Raw genomic sequence first — 8,244 nt, 5'->3', positions numbered from 1 at the left:
GCTGCAGTCCATGGGGTTGCACAGAGTCGGACACGACCAAGCAGCAGCAGCAGCAGCGTAAAAGCAACAATAAAGAGAAAAGACCAAGAAAACGTGAGTAAGGCTTGGTGTTCATTTGTAGGATGACCAGATTCTTGCCTTCTCTCCCCCCACCTGCCAATCTCACTAGGTAACTAAAGGCAAAGAGAAAGCCTTTGCTAAAATTGCTGGAGGAGAGCAAAAAGACAAAAAAGGGGGCCGTAGGAGGAGCTGCCAGTAACCGCTGGAGTTAAGAGAACAAGAAGAGAAAAGTGAATTTGCAACAAAAATAATTACAGAGGATGTGAAACCCTGTTACTCACAGAATACAGATTTAAGAAGGCGACCCCAGACTCAGGCAAGACTTCAAAGTCTTTGTCTAGAGCACCGATGCGGATTTCTCTAAAGGAATCCCTGTTAGGGAGCTCATTAGCCAACGGAGGTAACAAAAGAAATGATTTTACCTTCAGTTACACCAGCCAAATATAGGAGGTAATTATTGGAGAAAGAGATTTGACCTTTGGATAACGAAAAGTAGAAGAAAAAATTGCCTCTTTGCAGCTTAGGTTATAGGAAGAAAACATCATGATACTTTAACTCTTGAGCCTCAAGCACCGCATCAGTTTGGATGGTTGTAAAGGATTTCCACTAGCACCCTGGTCGCTGCAGGTGAGGCTTTGAAAGTGTGCGCTTGTGGGCACTGCTTTCTGGGAGAGCGCCTGCAAATCTCAGCACCCAGAGTCACAGCCGTGACTGGGGAGAGCTGGTCTGTCCTCCTGGAGAACTCGGAAAGGCTCTGCTGACCAGGGCAAGGACCACTTTGAACTCTGAAGGTGAGTCTTTCAGGATTTCTGCCACTGCCTCAGTCTTTGCATTCCTGCTGCTGCTGCTGCTGCTGCTAAGTCGCTTCAGTCGTGTCCGACTCTGTGCGACCCCATAGATGGCAGCCCACCAGGCTCCCCTGTGCCTGGGATTCTCCAGGCAAGAACACTGGAGTGGGTTGCCATTGCCTTCTCCAATGCATGAAAGTGAAAAGTGAAAGTGAAATCGCTCAGTCGTGTTCGACTCTTCGAGACCGCATGGTCTGCAGCCTACCAGGCTCCTCCATCCATGGGATTTTCCAGGCAAGAGTACTGGAGTGGGGTGCCATCGCCTTCTCTGCTTTGCATTCCTAGGACTCCTTAATTCAATCAACACGTGTGTTTTGAGTAGCTCTTAGAGGCCAGCCATCGCTCAAGGGGCTTGCATCACACCAAGAACAGGAACAGACACATCCCTGCTCTCTGTAATGAAGTGAAGAGCCAAGAGAGGCACTAGAAAGGGTAAGAACGGTGTCCGCCAGGGTCTACAACAGAGGAACCTGAACTGGCTGGGCTGGGGCAGAGGCTGGAGGGTGATGGGCGGACTGCCCCAGGGATGAGGTGCTGGAGCAGGAGGGTGGCTGGTAAGTCAAGGGCAGGTGAGGGAGGGAGGGATGGCACTTCCTGCAGAGCAGAGGATGGAGCTGAAAGAGGCCCCACAGGCTCTAAGTCTTCATCCCAAGAGGAATGGGACACTGTAATAGTGTTGTAAGTCGGGAAGGGCATTGAGGGGATCACTTTGGCTAAGGCCTGGTGGCTCAGATGGTAAAGAATCTGCCTGCAGTGCAGGAGACCGGGTTTGATCCCTGGGTCGGGAAGATCCCCTGGAAGAGGGCATGGCAACCCACTCCAGTATTCTTGCCTGGAGAATCCCATGGACAGAGGAGTCTGGCCGGCTACAATCCATGGGGTCATAGTCGGACACGACTGAGTGACTAACTTGGAGGATGAATTAGAGAAGAGCCTGAGTCAAGTTGCTTTATTTCTTTGAATAACTCTTATTTTACTTCTTCAAGCTTAGGTGATTTATGTGGATAATGCTATAGCTTGGATTAGTTAAGGTTACAGGGACCCTGCATCCCAGTTTGCCTGGAGCAGCCCTCATTTAGATCTATGGTCCTGACATGATTATTAATAGTGCCCATCCACTCTCAAAAGTGGCTGAGTTTGGGCAACGAATTATACGCTTGCTTTTGCTAGAATATCTTTACTCGCTGTTACAGAACACCCAACAGACTGGCTTGTGGGCAAGGGTGACTCCTGACTGTCCTTCTGAGAGAGGCCAGAGCGAGGGCAGCCTCAGGGTTGGCTGTTTATCTGGTGCAGGGTATCTTTACCAGCCTTCTTCTCTACTCGGCCTCCCAGGGTGTCAGCCCTGCCACAGCCTGGCTTCACACCGTGCAGAGAGACGTTCTCTTCCAGCAAGTCTCTGCTTGTGTCTCATTCGCCCAGACTGGGTCACAGGCCACCAGCGACCTGACGCCACGGCTGGCTGAATGCCGCTCTGCGCCTGAACCCACAACTGCAGGGCACGAGATAGAATTAGCCCCTTTTTTGTCTTAGACTGATCCAGGGCCTCCTGATTTGGGGGTCCACCTCCCCGCAAAGTCCATGGGCTGCATGAAGTAGGGGAGGGGACTTAGGTGAAAATCTGAATTCCTTTGGGAAAGCAACAAGGGAGGATGGATTCCAGATGCGGTGAATGAAGGTGGACAACACAGGACGCGAGGACAGGAGGATTCCTCTGTTGTTGAGGGGTGTCGGGGAGCTGTTTGGCAGTTCTAGCATATACCCTTCCCCCTCTTTGGGGGAAGATTGTCTTCTTCGACTGAGTGCTCAGCCTCAGGAGGAAGCACCTGGAGCAGTGGGGGAGGGAGGGGATCTGCTAACCAGCCAGTTCAGGGGACCCAAGCCTGGCGACCAACAGGGTGGCAGATGTGGTCAGATCACCTTCCAACCACTGTAACCTTTTAGAAGGGGAGAGCCCTTTGCCTTTAAGGGACAACAAAATTCCTCACGACATACCTCATTAGCAAATCTGCGACCAGACACACTCAAGGGAATTCGAGAACATCCAAGAAACCAGGAGACTTAAGAACTGACTCTTTCAGATTCATTTGGAAGCTGAAATTCACTTCTGTGTTTTCCTTTCTATTCGTTTTGGTGTCACTGAGCTCCTGATATGGTATATTATATACTTTATCCCTAGTACTGACTCAGCCTTCACAACTTTATCCTCCACAAATTACTTTTTCTCAGTCCCAGGAGTCACTGAGACTGGGTCAGGAAAAGACAAACCGGAATCAGCATCTGAATGTGTCTACCTCTGACTTGGAATCCTTAATTCAAATCTTTGAATTAAAATGTAAGCACTTTAAAACTGACCATTGTTTTGTCTTTTCTGGCTTTTGGTGCTTGTGCGTTAATACAGTAGCTGACGTCGTAATCTGGGGGACGACTTAGATGATTTTATCCTGAGCTTGGAGAAGAGTGAAGTTGATCTTTTTCTCTTGATCCTGGAGCCACTTCTGGAAAGCCAGGTCTTATCCTTCCAGCCATGCCCACCTGACATGAACCGTGGAGGAGAGGTCAGCGATGGGGTCACTGCTCTCTAGCCAGTAGGTGAGCATTTTTGTTGGGTCAAGGGATACCAGGGGAGAGGCAGCCAGACGTGGGCCCTTTGGCTGTTGCCTCCAGCCAAAAGGAAGGCTGTTGCCTTCCATCCTGGAAGCTGCAGGATGTGCCCTGGGGGTGGGGTCTGAGTGGGCCCCCCTGTGGGCCCGCGGGTGAGGAGGCCCTGAGGACAGAGGGAGCACTGTCTCCCAGTGGCACCAACAGTCAAGGTGGGTGGGGGGGCATGATGGCACCTCTGCTTCCTTCCCTTCACAGCACGTTGGAAGAAGACGGGCAAGGCAGGCAGGATGGAGAGAGTCAGCCCTGCCCGTCCTCACCTTGAATCTCTGAAGCAAGGGCCTTGTCATTGCTGGCAAAAGAGCAGGTGGTTGGCCGTGTACCCGACACCCTGGCTCTTACTGGTCAGTCTATAAAAACACACGGATGGGCCATGGGAGTGCTGAGCAAAATCACAAAGATATTGGACACTGACTGAGCTTTGTGTTGATGTTCTTTTTTTTTTTTTTCTCTCCTTCCAAAAAGAGGCAATAATGGAAGCATGGCATAAATCACTTACGGGCAAAACGAGATAAATTTCTAAAATGGGCGGCAGCACACAACCAATTTCACATCGAAAGCCGCTCCTTCTAAATGCTGAAAAGCTATAAATCAACAAGCTGAATGGATTTCGTCCGGTCTCTGCAGGATCTTCGAGGACATTGACTTGAAAAGGTAATACATCAGCCAGGGAAATCCCTCCCGCAAAGTGCACAAGCTTGAATATTTTTGAAGCAAAATGCTCCAAACTGAAAGCTCTCCTTCCTTCTCTTCAGGGGACCTTGAGAGGCTGGCTGGCCTCTCCACCAGACGCAGAGCTCACTTCCAAGTGTGGTGGAAAGGACACTCTTGGACCCAGCTCTGTCCCTCTGGCTGTGGGACCTCAGGCAAATAATACCAATTACGGAGCCTCAGTTTTCTCATCTGTTCAATGGACACATACAGTGCAATTGTGATTAGAAATGAGAAACCATTACAAAGGACTGAAAATAGCCCTTGCCTGAAAACTTGACAGCCAGCATTGAAGGAAAGTTACACAGCTCAAAATAACCTGGAGTTAAAACTCCCCTCCAGGTCCTCCCCACCATTCTATGCAAAACAAATAACTCACTCACCTTAAGAAGAGAAAAAAAAAGGACATTAAGGTTGATTACACCCAGTTCCCAGCTGGTCCACCCTCTGGCTTATCTCCAGAATTCCTTGCCTCAGCCGTTTAAGAGATAACTACTCCAAACAATCTTGGAGAACAGGCCCCCTTAAGACAGTAGATTCCCACATATATGCCTATACATACTTCCTCTTTTCTTGGGTTAGTACAGCAGCTCACTAATCTGACTGCTGCCCCTTCTTGCCTCATTAAAGGTGACCTGTTCCTCTAACGTGCTGGTCTCGTTCTTTTCCCTAACCTCGCCTTCTCTAACTCCTTTACCCTACAAGCATGATGCTTGTGGGGTGTTTTTTGGATAGTAAATAACCTGTTTACTCTTACCTTTGCCTGTGAACAATTTACTCTCGAAAGTACATTTAGTAGGAAACGAACAAACAATACTTCTACAGCTTATGTGTTTTCTTTTGCAATAATGAACTTTAGAAAAAAGCAAAGCGCTATTATGCTGTTCTTTAGGCAAAATTCAGGAGTTTAGAAGCCAGTTGGTTTTTTTCCCCCCAGTTTTTACATGTAGTACTTGTTTTTGCCTTGAGGTCAAAGATGTATAGGTGTCAAGGAGAAAAATAACATTTTAGGGCAATAAAGTGATTACTGACTGACTGGTAATTTGTTGATCAATTTCGTCAAAGCACCAAGCTTATTTTTCCTCTTCCGGGGGAGTTTCCGAATATTTTCTGATGGTTTTCTCCTCCTTCCCTGCCATGACGGTTGTTTTAATTTTTTTTTAATTTTTATAATTTTATTTATTTTTGGCTGTGCTGGGATCTTCGTTGCTGTGTGTGAGCTGCTCATTGCATTTGTTGTTCCCACCGGGGAGCAGAGGCTCTAGGGCACACAGGCTTCAGTAACCGTGGCGTGTGGGCTCCGCAGTTGCAGTTCCTGGGCTCTAGAGCACAGACTCAGTAGCTGTGCTACACAGGCTTCGTTGTGCCTCTGCATGTGGGATCTTCCCGCACCAGGGATCGAACCTGTGTCTCCCGCATTGGCGAGTGGATTCTTTACCACTAAGCCACCAGGGCAGCCCCAAGAGTTGTTTTTAAATTTAGATTCCCTGTTTCCTTACCTGCTGCTCCCCTGACCTGGCTGAGACAACGGGGTGGACATGCTGCCTTACTCTCACCTTGCCTTCCCTCCTCTCTGTGAGAGGGGCAAAACCCATGAAGGAGTGTCTCTGCTTCATTAAATACAAGACACATGATGACTTCCTGTCATTTGAGGAGATGTTCCTGGTGGGTGGGGTCCACTTCGCTCTGGTTTCAGTTAAGCTTTGGACAGGGGATGGGTTCCCAGCATTCCACTTTCCTTTTTTGGGAATAGCTGCCTGTTCCCCCTGCTGGGTGGGGTTACGGGTCGGGGCTGAGACAGCAGAGGTCAGCCCTTTGCTGCCCAGAGCCCAGGGTTCTCCCCCAAGTGCCTGGGGGCAGGTCAGCCAGGATTCCAGGGCCTGGGCCAGTTTGGTCATGAGGGTTGTTCTAATTCACAGTTTGGAAACTCAACTCTGGAAAACAAAGCTATGTTGCAAAATTTCTTCATTCCTTGGTCGCACACCATCAAGTTACTCATAAATTTAATGTAATTGGAGTTTTTCTCCGAGATGAGTCACATGGCAAGAACACATAAGAGTTGATCAAAACCGGCCAGGAGGCTTGTTTTTCAGACTATCTTTTTTTTTTTTTTCTGTATGTGGGTCATTTATCCCATAACCTTGACAAAGGAGGATAATAAAAACAGACACAGACAGGGTTGTTTTATATGGCAGTCGTACCTTAGGGCTTAGAAAGAGGTTTAATGCAGAAAAGCACTGGATGCAGACACTGAGCAGGAGAAAAGCATAGAAAAGTATGAGAAAAGAAAAGTTCTCTCCACTGCCCCAGTTCCTTCAGTTTGGGCCAGAGCGGTTTCAGCGGAAGCCTCCATCCAGCTATGACAGGATCACCCATTTCCTTTACCTTAGAATGTACAGTGAGGCCCACTGAGGGTGGCAGGCTAGACTAGGCATATCAGGTTCATGGTAAATACATTGTTCCTATGCTTTGCTCGTGGCACGCAGCCCTCTTCAGCCCTCTTCCTTGTGCAGCCTCAGCATCCTTCTCAACCTGATGCTCTGGACTGTCACCAACAATCTTTCCATGTAGACATCAGGGGTGAGTTTTAGTCACCATGCTGAAGGTCAGACCATCATGTGAATTTGGATTGATGAGATGTTTCAGCTACCTTGGGGTAGACAATGACCTATTCTCTTCCAAAACATAAACCACTGGCTGCTTCTCACATAGTAGTTGACCCAGAAAACCATTTTAGAGAGATGAGTCAATGAAATTGTTTTCTGAAGTTATGTATTCCCAATTAGTTAGGCCACGATAATTCCAAAGATAATGCGATCAAAGCAAGGCTCGTTCAGGTAAGAAGCAGGCATCTGCTGTCATTTGGGATGATGGTAGTTCAAGGCCCCCACATGTGGACACCTCTGTCCCCGGCACCTTTTTTTAGACTGAGTGGGATCTGATGGAGCCCTTGGCAGGCAGAAGTTCTCTTCTAGGGCTGAGCTATTGAAAGCAGTAAGAGGTGAAGAGGAGGTTGGAGGGGGCCTCGAGGATGAGAGACGGGGAAAGGTGAGCAGGTCCAGGGCACATCTGATTCTCTGCTCCTCCTGGCACACTAAGGATTTTGCACAGTGCAGGTGATGATGAGCTTAGTCCCAAGAGCCTGCCAAACCAGTTCCTGATCTTGACATTGCATTCCCCACCATGAGTACAAATAACCCGGACCTGACTGCACTTCTGCATCCGGACCACCCTAGCACAAGGGGTCTCTTCTGGACACTACAAACCCCTGCCCATGGCAGGCAACTCCCTTCAGCTTTGAAGCGGCTTCCTTGATTGGGTGACAGACACTGTCATTTAATCTGCCCAGCAGCCAGGATCCCTCCCTCCTTCTTAACAGAATCCTGCCTTAGAGGAGGATTTTGATAGGCCTAACCAATCATGGTAACTCCAGCTGCTTGTCAGCGATTGGTTTATCAATCCATTAAGCCAATCAGAGTGCACCATCCAGTCCGATGCTCCTCTAGGGAAGGGATGGTTTCAGTTCAGTTGCTCACCCATGTCCGACTCTTTACGACCTCGTGGACTGCAGCATGCCAGGCTTTCCTGTCCATTACCAACTCCCAGAGCTTGCTCAAACTTATTTCCATTGAGTTGGTGATGCCATCCAACCATCTTATTCTCTGTCAAACCCCTTCTCCTCCTGCCTTCAATCTTCCCCAGCATCAGGGTCTTTTCCAATAAGTCAGTTTTTCACATCAGTTGCCCAAAGTATTGGAGCTTGGGCATCAGTTCTTCTCATGAACATTCAGGACTGATATCCTCTAGGATTTACTGGTTTGGTCTCCTTCCAGTCCAAGGGACTTTCAAGAGTCTTCTCCAACACTTTAGTTCAAAAACATCAATTCTTCGGTGCTCAGCTATACATCACTACTAGAAAAACCATAGCTTTGACTAGATGGAACTTTGCTGGTGAAGTAATGTC

General features: G+C 48.4%; 1 long non-coding RNA gene across 1 annotated transcript; it reads left to right on the top strand.

Annotated features, from left to right (window-relative positions):
• The first annotated feature begins 2,906 nt into the window (after positions 1-2,906).
• Positions 2,907-4,927, top strand: LOC138445132 (uncharacterized). Its single transcript, XR_011258740.1, has 3 exons — positions 2,907-3,500; positions 4,035-4,223; positions 4,325-4,927. It is a non-coding gene; the product is annotated as an uncharacterized lncRNA (long non-coding RNA).
• The last annotated feature ends 3,317 nt before the right edge of the window (positions 4,928-8,244 follow it).

The sequence above is a fragment of the Ovis canadensis genome, chromosome 8 (genome assembly GCF_042477335.2).
Source record: "Ovis canadensis isolate MfBH-ARS-UI-01 breed Bighorn chromosome 8, ARS-UI_OviCan_v2, whole genome shotgun sequence".
Lineage (NCBI taxonomy): Eukaryota > Metazoa > Chordata > Mammalia > Artiodactyla > Bovidae > Ovis > Ovis canadensis.
This window is presented reverse-complemented; position numbering and strand designations above follow the sequence as displayed.